Source organism: Passer domesticus, chromosome 3 (assembly GCF_036417665.1).
Source record: "Passer domesticus isolate bPasDom1 chromosome 3, bPasDom1.hap1, whole genome shotgun sequence".
In the NCBI taxonomy this organism is placed as follows: domain Eukaryota; kingdom Metazoa; phylum Chordata; class Aves; order Passeriformes; family Passeridae; genus Passer; species Passer domesticus.
Window position 1 is genome coordinate 49687746 of NC_087476.1, and position 18612 is coordinate 49706357.

At 42.3% G+C, this 18612-nt stretch overlaps 1 long non-coding RNA gene across 1 annotated transcript; it reads left to right on the forward strand.

Annotated features, from left to right (window-relative positions):
* Nucleotides 1-390: 390 nt before the first annotated feature.
* Nucleotides 391-18172, forward strand: LOC135298076 (uncharacterized). Its single transcript, XR_010360048.1, has 3 exons — nucleotides 391-524; nucleotides 15666-15781; nucleotides 17975-18172. It is a non-coding gene; the product is annotated as an uncharacterized LOC135298076 (long non-coding RNA).
* Nucleotides 18173-18612: the final 440 nt, after the last annotated feature.

Genomic DNA, 18612 nt, shown 5'->3' on the forward strand with positions numbered 1-18612 from the left:
TCTCATATCACCCTCAGTTCTGCTATTTCTGATCACTGCTATGATGCCTCAGCTAAGGGAGCAGGCTGTACAGCCAGGACCAGGAGGCAGAGCTCACACAGCCTCATACCCACCGTGTTTTGAGTAGGAACTGTCTCTGCACCCTCCAAGAGCTCCAGCGGAGCAACATAGATAACAGAGGTATGTTTGAAAAATGAACACTGAGAACCCAAGTTGACAGAGAAAAATGCCACAGCCTTTACTGTGTCTGTCAGATTGCTGTACTTGTGCTACAGGAAGGTGATGACAAACCTTTCTGATGTTTGATGCCAAATTAATTTAAATGGCATTGTGACATGTCAGCTCAAATCTCTGCTCCTGGAACCAGTGCCAAATTTGGCAGTAGATCACCATCACCACAATAGTGTGGCTCTGAAGTGTCTCTTTTGTTCCCTGCAATGAGATTTCAATTCCACTCAGAAAAGAAACTGAGATCAGTTCTAATGTATGCTCCTCAAGAAGGAAAGCTCTGAGTTAAATTAAAGGTACACTTATTTACTTACATTTTCCATGCCACTTTTAAACAGTCTGTCCTGTGGGTAGACCAGCTACAGAAACTCCAAGACTGTAACTCCTTAGAGTATAAGAAATCTGAACAGGTAGCTATGTGTGATAAAACATCATAAAGGAGCAGTATGTAATATCATATCCTCTAGGAATATAGACAACAGTTCAGAATATAAAATTGGGTGTAAAGAACTAGTAATTTTCCCTTCATTAGCACTTTTTAACTGCTATAACAACCGCAAACTCTACTAAGCACAGGCTGAAAATACAGTAGAGTAGATTAATATGTGAAATAAAATGGGATTTTTTCAACTGCACATAGTTTCATAGTTTACAGTAGCTTCCAGCTTCATTTGGAAGCTCTTAAAAAAAAAACCCTAGTCTTGGGGTCTACCATCAGGGCCAACTGTAATGTCTACACAGAATAGAATCTGGATCTACTTGCAAATTACCAAAAGAGGGAAAAGTGGGTTTTAGCATCACTTGACTTGTTTTAATTTCTCTGTAAGTATCTTTGCTCACAGAAGTATACAATGAAATCTTATTCAAATTGAAAACTGTAAATATCTCCTCAGTTACCTAGTTGAACCATGCTGGTTCTGCCTGGTTAATATCATCTTACTTCCTAATCATCCTGGTTGTCCAGGTCTATGTGTAAGCAGGGAGGTTTTGCACAAACAGCAGCAAATAAATTACAATTGTGTTTATTGTCAAACATCCTCTTTTAGCTTATGACAAAGCGAGAAAGAAATGAGTTTATGTAATGGAGGAGGATTGTTGTAATAAAAAGCCTGTGCATTTCCAGTGATTTATTGGCTGGTAGACCTGCAGGCAGAGATTCCCAGAGGCTGAAATTGTGATTTTGCTCTACACAGAAAGGATGGATGCCTCTTTACATTGCCTAATCTCCCAAATTATGCCTAATCAAGCATTGGCTTTTGATGTCAATTTACGCTTAAGCAAAGCTTTATGACCTTCTTAAAGTGTGACAAACAGAAGGATCTTTGTTCATAACCAGACCTCATGTCCAGTTTTAGCTTATGCTAAAAAAATCAGCTTGCTCCACTCCTTCCATTTCTGCTTATTCTCACTTAGAGAAATAGAAAGCAAATCCCTTTTTTCACAGAGAGAGACAAAAGAGAGGATCTTTCTGGAAAGGATTCTCTGAAGCAGGCAGGTCCTTGCCACAAGACTGGAGAATTACCAGACAGCTGATTTCTCCCAGGAGTGCTTTTAACTTCCTGACCCTCTTACCTTGTTGAGCCTACACCCTGTAGGGCACTTCAGGACTATGGGGTGTCTAAGATGCTGATTTTGTCTGTTTGCCATTACTTGGGATCTGACAAGGTAGTAGAACAGCAGTTTTGTTACTGCTTTGAGCATGAGCGTGCAGCTAAATCTCTTCTGTTGCTGTGTTTTTTAACTTTCTGAGATTGCTAAGGAAACAGTTTCTTTTTATCTGAAACAGAGCAGTGGCTTGATTATTCAGACATGAGCAGCAAGGCTAGGTGCCACAAGTTGATTTTTTTTAAGATCCCTGAATTTAATTTGAATTTCTTCAGCCAAGAAGCATGATATTCATTTTTTGAAACCCAAATTATTTCTGCCTTTAAAGAAGTTCTCTTTTTACCTCATTACTTGTTGAATTATTTTTTGTAAATTTTTAGAAATTGAAAAATGTTTTGGATGCAGGTGCTAGATGTACAGACTTTAAAGTGGCATTGTTTTTTATGGAAGACTTCCTTACAGCATTGGGTAGATTGAAAATCTAGTTATGGATATGGATTGTTCCTAATAGTGTGTGTGTATATATATAATATAACAAAAATTATCTAAGCTACAGTTTGCTTCAGAATACTGGAAATCCATATAGATATACCTTCAGATTACTTTTTAGTGTAGACCTGGTCTCATTACATTGCTTTGATTAATACGGAATCTGAAAGGACACCATTTCCTTTAGCCTGTTTCCTAGAAATAAGGCTAAACCTGCCAAATGATGTTATGAGAATGTGATTTCTCACATTATGTAACTATTATGCACAATTTCCTAGGAGTACCTCTTACAAAATCTTTTCCCATAATACCACAAATACCACTGAAGCAAGTCTTACTTTTAACCCTGTGCTCAAAATGGTGTAAACAATATCTGAATAAGGGTCTGTTGAGTTTAAAAGCTTTGTTATTCATGCTCTAATTGCTCCTAGAACACGTTTGTCAGGGAGGTCTGTGGAGAGAGGTACTCAGGTGCTGATGCACTCCAACACACTGTCAGTCCTAGAGCACCTGCAGATTTTACCATTATCACGTGGATTTGTTTGGGTTTCTTCTTAGAGAAGGATAAACATGATGGAATGGGGCTCATCTCCTGCTGCCAGAGAGGGTCAAGAAAACCCCTAAATGCAAGGCTCAAGGCTCAGGACAATTCCTACTGCCTGATGTCCTGGTTTGTGTTCTTTATGTTGAACCTTTTCCTGCAATAGGATCTGCTCTGAACCAGAGTGCATTAATCAGGATAAGTCATGCTGGCTCATACCTGCATTCAGCTGTCACAAAAAAGTGAAATTATTTTAAACCTCTCTGATATAATCTGGAAATTGCTGATCTGCTTGAGGTTGCAGCAGTGTCCATATCACTGCTGTGCTAGACCAAGTTCTCTAAAGTGCTCAGAGCCTTTGCTCCAAGCACTGGTTTCACCTTGCCCAGCCATCTAGATTTTGCTGTGTCTTGAGAACACATTTGAGGTGTTCTCTCAACATCCTTCTTGATTTTTCAATGGTTTTTGTACAAGTCCAAAGTCCTTCCATTTATGTTCATTGTTCTAGGGACTATGAGCACTACTTGTGCTTTGGTGACATCTTCTGGATAAGGTTGCCAGTGGAAGGACTAATTAATACATCTCAACTTCTAGCCTTCTCTGTGCTTGCTTCTGATCTCTTTTGGGGAAAAGAAACTCACAGGTGCCTGGTTCCAGTGATTTGCACCCTGTCTGAAATTTAGTAATGGGTTTGAGACTGCAAAGTGAAAGATGAAAATGGATCAAATTAAAAGCAAACAGAAACTGCCTACATGGTGTTTCATACACAGGTGCAATAGGAACCTCTGTCTTGCACTTGGATAAAAGATTTCTTTAACTTGACCTAGCATCTTCTAATTTTCCTCTTAGGACAAGTCTGTACTTTACTTCCTGTTTGCTAGACTAATCAGAGAAATTTTTCTTGGCCAGAACAAAGTCACACATAGCCAGGTTTCCTGCATTTAGAAGCAGATGCCTAGAGAAGAGGATAAGGTTTTTTGTTTTCCTGACAAGATTGACTCTTTAGGTGAATATCTTTACCACAATCCTTTAAATTTAAGAATAATGAGGTAAAATAGTATTGCCTTTTGTCTGTGGATTTGATTTTAACTTTTCCACTACTCTCCTTGCCACCCTGGAAAGCTGCATATGACTCCAGGCATGAATTTATCCCTGCTTTTATCTACCTCATAACTCTCTTTGAAATAGTGTGAGAATACTGCTCCAGTGTACCAGACACTGCTGCTGAACTGTTACAAAAAACCACTGAGCTGTTTCAAAACAGAACTAAACACTAACCTCAGAAATTTCTCCTATCATGGGTTATGGGAAAGCTTTCATTTTTATGAGGGTCAAATTGGAAAAACTTTGAAGGAATTTTTAAAAACATCTAGCCCAAATATTGATCCTATAATTTTTCAGTCCCTAAATATGTTTTGAAAACTTAATCACCCAAACTTCGATGGAACAGTGTTTCCCCTTTTGCTCCTGTCCCCCCAGCATTCCCACATGCCCACTGTGCACTCTTTCCCAGACAATCCATTTTGCCCTTGGGGCCTTCTGGGGCAGTTGTGCCTCCAGAACATTTCATTACCATCCACCCAGCACTCGGAGGAGATGCACCCACTGAACAGCACTCTGCAAGGTTGAAATAGAATTCAGGCAAGAAAAACATCTCTGTTGCTGCTCACAAGCCAGCTGTGAGTAAGCTTAGATCTGAATCCAGAGTTCACTAAGCTGCTGTGCAGCACAGGCTGCTGTTTTGTGGGAAAGGGAAGGTGGATCATGGCTGGGCACTTGAATACTTTGTATTGCAAGTGAGGCTGGACACTGGTAATGAAACATGGAGCTTAGCACAAATCCACAATGACATCACCTGGGGAAAGGTGTCCACACCAAAGCACCTCTAATCTTCGTCAGTGTGGGAAGTAAATGTAACAGTCTGCTGGCACAAGAAAGGCAATTAATTTTGATTTTTGTCAAAGGAGTTGCTGAAACCAAGTTTCCAATACTGCCTGTCAGAAAAGCTTAGGGTGTGTAGTAGTTTCATAGGGCTTTAAAGGTAGGAGTTTTATCAAATTTTTAAAGATTTAGCATTGTTTTTGTTTGCTGCTAAAGTAGAATATGTTTGCAGACAAGGTTCAGGGGTACAGGGAGAGAGACACTAGGTCTTTAATATTTTCCTCTCCCCACAAGGATTCATTTACAATGCAAAGAAGGACATTTCAGTCTAGATCATGCTGAGTAACTCTCTAAATAAATCAAAACTGCATTTTCTTCCCACCGGTGCCACTGATGAGCACCACTGAAGTGGTGAGAGCTACCTGGCTGAGACTGGACAAAGGTTGGTGTCAGGGCTGAAGATGTTCATGCCACAAGAACTTCTGCACATTTTATATTACCTGGAGAGCTGCTGAACAGCTGGAATGGTGTCTCAAACTTGTCAGCCACCTGCAGCACTGAAGAGAGAAATTACTGCCCTCCTCCAAGCAGTGGCTGTTACAGGTCTTGTACGGATGCCACAGATCATTGGACACACAGTCCAATTCTTATATGCTGGCTAGAATGAAATTTGGCAAGTCCTGCCACTCTCAGGGAGAGAAAGTATGACACCCAGAAGTTTAGAAGTCCTTCTGTTAGAAGTCTTCTACCTTGATAGGTTTCTGGTCGAAGAATTTAATGATTTTCTTTCAGGAAGGTGGATGGCTGCTCTCCAGGTGGCTCAGCACCACTTCCTTTCTACTTGCTTTTCAGAAGCCTGATAGTGACATTTCAAATCTAATCATAATTTAAAATCCTAGTAGGAACCAATTTCATATCTAATCTAAATCAAGTGAAATAAATAGGTTTATGCCACAGGTGAATTTGCCCTGATATACTTCCTGCTTCTCAGAAGTCAAAAAAAGTCCCAGAAGTTTTGAAGTAGAATTTAAAGAATTACACTGTGCCTCTGATACCAGATGTCATCATTCAGAGATTGACAGCTGTCCTATTTTTCTTGGAACAGAGCTGGCGTTTGCTGGGAGCTCTATGGCAACTTTTCACTGGTCTTGTCCTGTATTCCTTTAGCACTGCCACAGTTCCACCCAGAAGCTCTCTGTTGCCATGGCAGGTTGTTTCTGGAAGTTTGGAATCACTGCTCTCTGTTTGCTTCATCCCTGTCCTCACAAAAAGTGACTGTGAGCATTAGGTCAAGTAGACAATCTGCCTGTAGGACACATTTGTGGTGCTTCCTAACACTTTAAAAGCTTATTGGAACTCCAAGGGCCACACTGATAAGAAGCACACTGGGTTAGGGCCTTTGTTCTCAGTTTTTTGATTCACGTGGTTCAGTTCTCTCTAAGATAAAGTGCAAAGAACTTGCATTGGAGAAACTCAAGAACCTTAGAAGAGCTGTCCTTAAAATAAGAAAAAGTCTATTAGATATAAGAAATACAGAAGGATCAAAGATCAAACTGGAATGTGCTTTTTGTATACATACTCAAGCATCTTTATATTTTTTGCCAGGAATCTCTAAATCATGTCCCAAGTGGTTGGTTTGTTGGTTTGATTTTTTTTTTAATTAGGCATTTTTGTGCCTACATAATTACTTATGTATACATATACATGCACTTATGTTACATATTTATACATCATATATTATAATTGTAAATTTATTATTTATGCCAGATTTTTTTATTCTTATTTGCAGTGGATTTTTTGAAATATTGATATTTAGCAATTCAGACACTTCAGTTTTTGGTGTTATGCATTGAAAAATGAAACAGTTGGCTATTTCTGGTTCTGTTCAGACAGAAATTTTGTTTAAAATTGTCACATCTCACAAATTCTGTGCTGTTCCAAACATTATTTCAGCAGCAGTGTGTTTTTTGCTGAAGCTCCTGCAAATATTTGTCATCATAAAGGTGTTGCTACAATGGTTTCCCATGTAGAACTCTGTTAAATGAGCAATTAAAATGATATTTAAATTGAGTGCATCAGACAAGTCCTGCAGTTAGTAGCAATTAATTTCTCATGTTTTGATGTGACAATTTTAACATTCATAAGCTTAAGTGCTGGTAGATTTTGAGGTCTCCAGAGCCTGGGTGCTTTGTGTCAAACAAATTGTTCTCTAAGAATGGCACCATTGTGTGGTTGAAAGGGGAAATCATCAGTTTAGACTCCATGTTTTGCTGAGATTTGCATTTCAATGACACTGAGGCAAGAGAGCAGATTTTTAATTAATGGATTTCAGATCATGGTTTTGATCATGGTTATGGGGGCTAGACAGGCTGGACTTAGACGTGTCAAGACAGTCTTACCAGTTCAGAGCTCCTCTCTCCTCTGCTTTACAAATGTGTATGCTGCCCAGGTAATGTGTGTAGTACGTGGAGGAATTGAAGAGTTCCTGAAAGCTACAAGGAGTGATGGAGAGCCTCATGATCTCACCTCAGGTCTCACCATCAGGCCTGGAGTCAGCACCTTCCTCTTGCAAATTCCTCCCTTCCATGCTTGTCTCACGGTCCAGCTGTGGTGGCTTATCTTGTAGTAAGTTCTTTTCGTGGCTTTGGTGGTGCTTTGAGACAGGCAGAGTGGGCTACTGCAACCCCCGTTGGGCTACTCAAGTGGTGCCTGAAAAAGAGAAATGTGTAGAGCAAGCAGATTATATTTTGTCAGTAGCTTACAGGGCGAAGGCTGAGGTGTTTCTTGTGAACTTGTTTGTACTCGTGTTCAATACTATTTTTTTTCCTTTTGTCATCTTCTGCCCTGGCAGTAAAAAAAAATAGAAAATATTGCCAAATAATATACAAATGTCAATGCTATCATAATACCTTCTACAGTTATGTAGGAATTGCTCTTTGTAGTGTCAGCCATCCTTAGTGTGTGAAATATTTTATGAATACCTGAAATGAAATGGGCTGAGTATCTGCCAGGATATAGACACCTTCATTGCTCTGAATTTAAATGATATGTCAGGGGAAAGAACAAGATTAAAGCTTCATGCATATTTTAAAAGAGAAATTTGGGTCATCCTGCAAAAATGCTGAATTTAATGCTGAATTTATTTTCTTTTTTTTTTTTTTTTGGACAAAGCATTGTGCTTGCCCCCATGGGAGGAACAACTTTCTGTCCTTCACCATCCTTCTTCATCCCCTGCCTCATCAGAGGGCTCACAAATTGAGTGAGGGAGAAGCGGTGTTCGCTATACAAATGTGTATGAGCTGTGCCTGCTCCTCACAAGCTGCTCTCCTCCCTTCTTCCCACTCCCTCCTGACAAAAACCAAAAGGCCAAAAGGCAGGCTGTTGCCAGGGCCAGGTACAGTGTCTCCCAGTGGTGCCCAGTGCCCAGTGGTGGTGTGGACAGAGTGATGGGGACTCGGGCTCTGCCCTTCAGCCCAGGGGTGGGCAGGATGGCTGTGGGGAATAGGGCAGCATGAGGAGAAGCTGCACAAGCCATAGGTGGGATGTTCAGCTCCTGCCCTCTCCAAGGTCTCCTGAGGCTGGTGTGGTTTTCTTTCCAAATATTTGTCTGCAGAAGTGTAATGTAGGAGAGATTGAACCCTCCCAGGAAGAAGCAATGACCACCATCATTTGTTTTGCGGCACACCTGGCTTTGAAAGTACAGGTTCATAAATAGCCTGCTGCATTGAAATGTGGATTTTTTTTTTACAGCACTGCTAAACAGTAGCAGTCCCTGAACATGCTTGCAGAAAACAGGTTGTGCTGTGTGCTGGAAATGGATGGTGGTTGGTGTTAAACATTTCCAGAACCTACTGCACCTCCTCTTGGAGAACTGAGATGGGACCATTCTCCTATATATGATTTAGTGAAATATGTCAATTTCTTGTGTTGCTCATCTTCAGCCAAGAGAAATTCCCAGCCTGAAGTGCTGATTTGCTGTCATAATGAAAAAGCTTTAGTTGCATATCCCTTCTGTGCACCAGACATCAGCAGGGGCCTGGGAGCCGCATGGGGCGCACCAGCCTGGCCAGCTGCACCCCACTCTGCTGCCAGGATAAATAAGTTTCCAGCTGTTGTTATGGAGATACATACAGACAAAAGACTGGGTTTAAATACCTTTTTTATTGTCTTTGCAAGAAAAACAGAATAGTGGGTGGGGGAACCAAATTTCTTCCCACATTAATGAATTAACTGATGTGCCCATTGCTAGGGAAAATGTTGTTGGTGATTAAAAAGTGACTGGTGATAAACCTGTAATAAAGAGAAATGTTCACTCAAGACAAAAGGTGATCCCAACTGATCTTCATTGAAATGGCAAGATTTCGCTCCCTTTCCTGAAAAGAAATTCTTCCAAATTGGACAAAGTGACAACAAAGTGGAACAAACTCTCTGGCAAGGAGATATGATCAAATAAAATTCAATTGAACAAACACAGAAAATTTGCAAATGGACTGACTACAACCAAATCTACTGAAATCAAATGAGGTGCTGTAAAAAGGACAGAAATTTGCCAAAATTATTCCCACTAAAATTCCAAAATCAGGGAAGAAAGGTGATAGGATAGAAAACTGAAGAAATGAAATTCTAAAAACAAAAAATGTAAAATTAAGACAAAGTGAAAACAATAAGAGCCACTGGGATGATCCAATCCCTCTTTTTTTCTTACTGCAAAGTTGAGGCCTCTGAACAGTTTTACTGGGTACTCAGAGAAAATTGCTGGGCAAAAAGGAAGCTACACACACACATTCAGCCTTACTTTGGGTGTTTCCAAACACCAGGCACATAATATCCAGGTTTTCAATTTTCAAGGTTCTTCTTGAAAATGGGTGGTTTGGGGTTTTCTTCTCTTTGTTTAATCTCCCTCTCCTGAAGTGTATTCATTTGCAGGTGACAACTCCCTGAATGACAGAGGACATCTCAAGAAAGTCCCTTGTGCTTCAAAGCTCTCCATGAGCCACACTGAGGCACCCAGGCACAAGCAATTCTGACATGCACTGAACCAGATACTTCTGTGTTGGTGATGTTTTTGTTGAAATGTCTGCCGGCTTCTCCCTTTCTCCCTTTGGTGAAGGAATAGGATCTGCTTGTTAGAAATGCATTGCTTGCGTTTTGAAAGAGGAATCTGTACTGCTGAGGATTTTCTTGGCATGAGTGGATAGTCTTTATTCCTGAGGTGAATTTGCTTTATTTCCTCTTGAATCCAATTAAATATTTATTAGTAGTACTGTTGAACATTTTTCTCCAGTCTAATTTTGTTTTGCTTTAAAGAAACTTTGTAGTAGTGATTGAAAGAGCAGTACCACCAGCTCATAAAGATCTTGTTAGTTACAGATGCTTACAAGCTAACAAATTGATGCGAGTCTTCAAGAAGTCATAGTCATTTCTCCAGTTTCTGTTTTGCAATAACTGGATAGTTCACTTGCAGAGGAAGTTTTCTTCTTCCTGGTCAGTATTGACACAATTTTAACAAGCAGTGGTAGAAGTGTGGTCTGCAGTGAGGACAGACTCCTTGCTGGGCAGCACAATTGAAGAGTGCCATGCTGAATGCTGAACTGAAAGCATTCAAAAATAAAAATCTCCGTTTTGAAGATGCAGTTCATGGCTAGATTGGCCAACAAAAGGTATTCTCCTCAAGGCTACCCCTCTGTGAAGGGACACTTCAGCAGGAGACACTTGGATGTTTCTAAAATGAGTGTCACCTATTGTGTTTGCAGGGTGACTTGTGGCAGGAAGGAATGATGAATCTGACTCCCTGCTCTCAGAAGGCAAATTTATTATTTTAAGATACTATATTATATTAAAGAATACTATACTATACTATACTAAAGAATGCAGAAAGGATACTTACAGAATGCTAAAAAGATAAGAATGAAAAACTCATTACTCTTTTCAGAGTCCCAACACAGCTTGGCACTGATTGGCCATTGAGGCAAAACAATTCACACCAGAAACCAATGAAACAATCACCTGTTGGCAAACAATCTCCAAACACATTCCAAAGGAGCAAAACACAGGAGAAGCAAATGAGATAATTATTGTTTTCCTTTTTCTCTGAGGCGTCTCAGCTTACCAGGAGAAAAATCCCAGGTGAAGGGATTTTTCAGAGAATGTGAATGTGACAGTCATCTTTTCCCTCTGCATATAGTAAATGGAAAAGGTTGTTCTATTGAGTCTCCCTTGGAAGATGGCCAGACATATTTTTCATTAGCTAGCAAAATGTCAAGTGGCGGAAAGAGTGATTGATAGGACAAGAAAAAGGTGCATGAGAGCAAAATGCACAGGGATTTAAGTCAGGATTGGTTTCAACCCTTGCTTTAAGTTTGTCTGTGCCAAGAGTGGGCACTGAGAGCTCACACAGCTTCATTCCACTCCTTGGCTCACACCAGATGGAGTGAAGTGTCCCTGTCCCTCTCCCCATAGCTCCTGCAGTGGGTGCAGCAGAGGCGATGGACACACTGGAGTGCACACCCAAGGCCTGGCAGGCACTGAGGAGGATGGCAGTAGTGAGACACTGGATGTGCACTCAGGCTTGGTTGTGCTTCCTTGTATTGCAAGGGCTAGGAGTCAGAGGAAGCATGCCAATTCTTAGGAAAAGCATTACTAAGTAGTAATAAAAATCTTTGGGTCATGGCTGAGGAATATTTTCAGTGTGGCTGTTGGACCAAGATGGGTGGTGTCACCTGCCTGCACTGAGGCCACACCCCTGTTTTCATGATGTTCTGGCACCATGAGGAATCACTGATGCATGGGAGCATCTGCTGCTGCTGCTGCTGAGGTGCACCAGACACCCTTCACATGGGCAGGGCAGGAAGTCTAGCTTATAACAGGGATAGAATTCTTCATATGCCACAGCTAAAGGCTGGACCCTAAAATGGAGTAAGAGACACAGGTAGAAGGACCTCCTGCTAGATCTTTTGCACCCATGGAGTGGGATAATATCCCAAGAAGCTGGTGCTCAGGTGTGAAACAAAGAGACAAAGCCAACTGGTTTTTTTTTTCCTTTTATCTGAAGGCAATAAATAGAACTGAAAATAAAACACCTGTGATTGTCATAATCCAAGGCCTATCCACTTTAACTAATCCTGTACATTTTGTTCTGTTCCCAGCAGTGCTGCAGATCTCTGTGTGCTTGGCCAGGACTCTTCCTTGTGAAACTTCTTTATTTCTGCAATCCTGATGTTTCTTCTCCTGGTTGGGAATGAAGAGTATAATCTGTCCACTCTTTGTCAGGGATCAAGCAGCTGTGCCTGAGCTTTTGAAGTTGTTCATAGTATCTTATAGTTTATTTTCCATTTACACATACACAGCCTGAAGCACAGAACACGTGAGCAGGGGCCTTTCAATCAGGAGAATTAAATCCCAGACAGCACCAATGGGAGCAGCAGCCAAGGCTGTGGTGGAGCTCCCTGCTCTGTCCCTGCCTCAGTGACCACTGGCACTAGGGAAGAAAAACTGTGGTGGTCCAGCTGGGAAGGGCTGCCGGGAGCTGCTGCTCTGTAAATTCAGGGGCGGATGGAGAGAAAGGGAGGGCGGGCAAGGCAGTGTCAGGTGCCTGCAGTGGGCGGGAGGCAAATCCCTGCAACACAGCCCCGAGCTGCTGAGTGATGCTCTCCCTCAATGATCCCTTCCCAGCGGGCCAGCTCCCAAAAAAGCCAGATGCCTGAGCAAAGCACGAGTTTTTTCCACTGCCTTGGCCATTCCTCTGCAGGCTCATGAGACAACAACACTCCACCATGTTGGACTAGCACAGGGTGACAATCTCTGAACCATGGCTTAGCAGACCCTAATGCGGGGAATCCAGCACAGATTTTAATGAATAACAGGCTGCTCTGGTAGTTGACGAAAGAAAACTTGTGTATTGTGACAGCTCTACAGCAGGAGAAAAAAAAAAAATCCCAGGTCTTCTTGCAAAAGAACCTGTGGATTCAGGAAAATCATGAATATATGTAAAAGAAATGACAACTTCTTTTGGGTACTGGTCAGGAATGGTTTTAAAGCCTGGGGTTTTTTCCCCCATTCATTGGATGAGGAATGGATTTAGTTTTGTGCAACTCCAGTAATCTCAGCTCTGGAAGTGGGACAGTTTTCCTGAATTACTGAGATGGAGTGATAGGGGACTCAAGACAGGAGATGTAGTATCTCAGTTTTGTGGTCAGATTGAGAACCACTGGTGTGTTTTAGCATCTAATTTTCTAGCATTTCACTTACACAGACAAGTGTGTGAATGCTCATTAGTGGATAGTGGAGATGCTGTCTAGTTCTCATGGAAGTTTTCATCCAGGGCTGTCAATTTGCTTTCCAGAGGAGCCTGTGTAATTCCACTTGACATACACTGAGGCACTGAGAGGAGCTACTCGCCCAAAACCACCCAGCTCAGCCCAAACAGAACAGCCAGTACTGCATTTGCACATTTTGTACCTATTTTCCAGGACATGGTGCCTCTGAAATAAATTTCAGGCATGCCACAGATGCAAGATTGGTATGTTTGTGTCAAGAAGAAACAATTTCTTCACTGTGTACACTGAAAGAATTCAAAGCATTCCAAAGTCAGATTGAGAATATGTAAGTGCAGAGCGAATAAATTTCTTTTTATTTAAAGGTCAGCTTGTGTAATAGATTTTTTTTGCTTTAATTAGACCATGTTGTGTTCTGTATTAATGTGCACATAAATTATTGTACTATGATGGTGTGATATTTTTAGATATTCTTTCTGGACATCTGTGTGAAACCCTAGACCTAAGACAGAAAATGTCACTACTGCTGCCTCAGATAACTTTTCCATGAGAACTCCTTTTATCCCCATTTTAATCATTTGAGACTGACTTGCCACATAAATGGTTTGTTTCCAAATATCCAAGGCAGGGCTCAGCTTTGACTTCTTGCCATGCTCTTCTCGTGGAACCCATCTGTCACGGGTGAAGGCTTCTCCCTGTCCCTTTTCTCCTCGGGTAAAGAGAAAAGCTGCTCCACCAGCTGCTCTGTGCTCCCCTGGCTCTGTGTTTCAGCATCCATCCGAGCCTCCTGTTCCCTGCCACACAGCGTGAGGGACTTCTCTCAGCCTGCCACAGATGACCAGGGAGAAGTGTTAGCTTAAGCACCACCAAAATGCAAATAATGCAGATACTAGGAAAGTACTAGTAGGGATCCCAGCTGCAAAGCAGGGTCTGTGGGTGTGTATATATATTTGTGTGTGTGACTTCTAGCCACCAAGAGGCGTTCCAAAAGGACCTGTGTAACAAGGTCATGACAAGCAATCAAATGTGCTTGGAGCACTTGTTTCACTGCTGCCTTCATCTCTCCACCCCAGGCTGGGGGAGAGAAGCAGCAATTCACCTTTTTCCTGTATATCCAGCCTAGCAGGCTGGGCTGCCTCCATGAGCACCCAGCAGCGGAAGGTGACGCTGGGCTTTGGTTTTGTCTTTGTGTTGCCTCATAAGCACAACTCCCATCCCTTAAAAGAAGGAAGAAAAGTTCCTTGGAGAAACACAGTTGTTTAAAATCATGTCAGGAGTGCCCCACAACACCGTGTGCCTCCTTCAAAGGTTCAGATGGGCTTTGCTCTAGCACTGAGCAGTGAACAGAGGGGTGAACAGGCAGCTAGAAAAATGGGGAAGAAAAAATGAGTAGGTGCAGAAATGGTACATCCAACCTCCACAGCTCTTCGAATTTAACAAGTTTTTTTGCTTGACATATGTTTCAGTTCAGAATAACAAAGTTTCAGAGTGTTGTACTTCACTTCTGGGGGTCAGGTTGTTTGAAAGATGGAACAAAATCAGGTTAGCATCATCACTTGCTAAATCCATTGAAGTTTTAACTCCCCTAACTGAGTGAGCAGTGCCTGCCATGATTGAAGATGGGGAAAGACTCTTACATGTGAATAAATGAAAGGTGTAGCCAGCAGAAATTAGCTCATTTCCCAGAATTGGAATTATGCAGCAATGAAGATTTATCCACTGTGGATTTATCCACAGGTTAGGTGTTCAAATAAACCTGGCATGCCCAAACCTTTGGGTCCAATGGGAAGTACCCATTGGTACTTCCCATTGGAAGTACGAGTGCTGAGGGAGCTGCCTGATGTCACTGCAAGGCCATTCCTGATAATCTTTGTACACTGAGGAACCTGAAGACTGGAACAAAGCAAATGTCATTGGCATCTTCAAGGAGGGCAAGAAAGAGGGTTGCAGGGCACTGCAGGGTGGTCAGTCTCACCTTGATCCCAGGAAGGGGATGGAACGCTTTATGCTGAAAACTGTTTCTGAGCACATTAAAGACCAGTGTTTTGAAGTAATCAGCATGGATTTATGAAGGGGAAACCATGTGTGACTGACCTGACAGATGACAAAACAACAAAATTATTTGCTTGGTGGAGAAGAGGAGAGCAGTGGATGATATCACCTTCAGCTTAGGAAGCCTTCCAGCACTGCTTCCTGTAACATCCTCATGGACAAACTGTTGAATTATGGATCCTATTGCAGCTGTTGGTTAATTTATCTGGAAGCCTGTAACAGTGTAGTTGTTTTCTTATTGGAGAAGAGACTGTATTTCTTTACCAAACTACATGTTCTTACTTTATGTGATCGAGGTCTTTGACTTACCCTTTTGCTTTGTTAAGTCGCCACTTGCAATGTACATTACAAACAATCTGATTTTATTTAATTTGTGGCAATAGTTTGCTGCCAGCTCCATGTCGCACAAACCAATCTATTGGGACTTCAGAAAACTGTACAGTTTGTAAGTGTACGAGCCCTGCTCATAGATACACCACACTGTGTGGTTTTCCCAGGAGATAATAACACTAGAATTACACTTTTTTAATATATATACATATATTTTTAACAATTAAGAAAAGTCCTCAGTTAAATTTTTGATTTTTCTTTGGCAGGGGAAACATTTCTGCTGTGAACTCCGGAGCTGCTGGAACAAGTTTAATGCCCAAATGAGGTGTCTAAAGGCCTAAGTCTCCTTTTGTTTATAAAGGCTGGGACCAGTCTTGAAAAGGTCAAGGCAAAGTCTAGTCAATTTTTTTTTTTTTTTAATGATCAATTTTGTACATATTCTTACACTCTCAATGTGTTTTGGAGCAACACTGAAAATACATAGTGTTAATTTGCCTGGTCCCCCCATGTTCTTAACTGCTCTCTCAGCCATTAGGAGGGGTCATTTTTTGTGCTGACCTTTATAACCACTGCATCAGAACTTTGGTGAAGATTTGGGACATTTTAAAAATGCTAGCACTTTGAGAAGAGAATTTTCTTTTTAAAAGTCTAGGTGTTTTCAGCTGTGCTCACCTCCAAGATACAATTGGATGTCTGAGCAGATCATCACTTTCGCTTAAGTGACTAGCAACACCCCCATACTGGGCCAGCACTGGGCTGGTGAACTGCCCTGGTGACTGCACACAATTTGGGCTGGCTCAGGGCACAAAGCCACCCAGGCAGTGGCAAAATCAGGCTCTGAAGCTGCCACTGGCCAGGAGCAGGATATATGCACTCGCTGGCCTTCCATGGTGATAATTAATTTTTATGAATGAGGGTGAGGAAAGGATGTTAGAAACAGATTGATTATAATAGGCTTTTAATTAAAATGTTCATACCACGATTTAAACTAAAAATATCCCATTACTTATCTTCGCTACTTCCCAGGCACCAAGGCAGTGGGGGATAATGTAACTAATGATCTGATTGTCACTGGCTTGTATAATGAGGTGTGTCTGGGGGCTGATGGGATTATGCCATCAATCAAGGCCCTTTGCAGCGTTCCCTCTTCCAGCAGAGTTCTCAGCAGGGCAGTGTATGCCTGTGCCAGCTCCCTCCCAGCTGTGACCTTTATTGTCTCTCCCCAAAGTGAGGAGCTCCCATGAGGGGTGTAGAAGCTGGGATAAAAACTGGGGTGATTTTCTGCAAATGGTTATAGTGTTTCAGGGGTGATTTTGCTGGGAGGTGGCTGCTTTGTGGCTTTCACTTGCCAGTAAACCATTTATTGAAAAGGTTACTGACCAAAGGAGGCTGCAGAAACTGGGTCCTGCCACCCCAGGTGTGACGTAGAGGATAACCAGGCACTGTCCAGATTAACAGAAGGATGATTTGCTTCACCTTCAACACCTGAGCTTCCTGAGGAGAAAGCTCAGTTTGAAAATCCCATGGGAGCTTTCAAGTAGCTCAGTTGAATGCAGATTTGCGTGGCTGTGCTCAAAGCATGACAACCACCACAGCGTTTGAGTGGGGCTTTCAAGGACCAGTGTGGGGTGTGTCTCACAGCCAGGATGTGTTTGCAGCAGGACAGAGGATCCTCACCAGCCCGTCCTGTCCTGCTGCAGGCTGCCCTGCAGGTTTGGACTTTTCCCAGGCACCAGCATTACTTTCAGGCCACCTTAAAACAGTTTTTGAATAGCTCAAGTGTCTCTGCAGTGAGGGAAGATGGATCATCTTAAAGTTTGTGTCATCACCCACTCTGATAAGAGCTCTCTCCCTCCCCGTTGCTGGATTGCCCCCAATTAACTTACAACAAATTAGACATCATCTGATTTAACTATTATGAGATCAAAACCAGCAGAAGGTCAAAAAATGCATTGGTCCATTAAGTCCCATTGTCCCTATTGCCTGGCTCCTGTGAATACATCTCAGCAGGGCTGCAAATGGTGAGGGGGATGCATGAGACACCAGGAAAATCCGGCTTCTGGCCCAGCTCACACTGAAGCTCTGGGGCTGGGAGCGGCTCCTGATCCTCCCCAGGGGAGAACTCAGCCCTGGAAGCCAGGTTGGCAGTGAGCTGGCCTGGCACCAGGACAGGATAGGGCTGGGCCCCCAGCCCAACACAGGCTGGCAGCAGTGGGGCTCAGAAATTCCCTCCTTTGGCACCTGGGGCCACGGCAAACTCAGCACAACCCATTCGGTCTGGGAGGGGTTTTGGCATCTCCCTGGCAGCAGTCAGGGGCTACCTGTATTCCCACATTTTAATGTAGGGGAGACAAGCTTTTTTGATATTAAATTCTATTTAGGTCCCACACAGGAGGAGTTTTCAGCCAGAAAACTCTTACAACCCCCTTTAGTGTCACAATTCAGTCTCTCAGCAGGAGACACCATTTTTCCCAACCAGAGCTATACAATGGTTTCCTTTTGCTTTCCTTCAGGCAAATGCTTTCGCAGGCACACAGGCCATTAAATCCATTTTCTGGTCTATTAATACCTACAGGTTGCATTCTTCAGGAGAGCTGCCAAACTGCTCATCAAAGCACCTCAAAACATGAGCTGAACCTATCAGGTTTTCCACAGTCAGGATCCGACTCCATGACTTGAAGTGTGCCTTTATCTCCATGAAATTCAGACCCATGACACCAAGAAAAGGAGGAGAAAAGCAGCAGCTGCCCCGAAATGGGGAGTAACTGACACAAAGCCGGAAAGAAATACGCACATACTAAAATGTAACTAAAAAACATGGTTCATACCTTGCCACTTGGAAATTTTCCAACGATACTGAACCCATTCATTTACAAAACAAACAACCCCGCATGCCGACTTAATTTACATAAGGAAGGCAATGTACCGAAGATTTACCTGTTGCAAATTGTCCTCATTCAAGATGCTGCGTTGTTATTTGCAGCATTATTGTTTAAGGCTTCATTTTTGCCCACATGTGGAGCTGTATTTTGTTTGTGGAATAAAAGGCAACAGAACATTTTCTACCACTATGGTTGCTAGCAGTACTTTAGTCTTTGTAGTTTGAAACAAAACCTGACTTTGAGCAGCTCACAAAAGGCCACCCTCAGCAATCTATGAAAAGCTGGCATTTGTGCAGCCTGTTACAGGTATTTACACAGGGCACAGGACGTT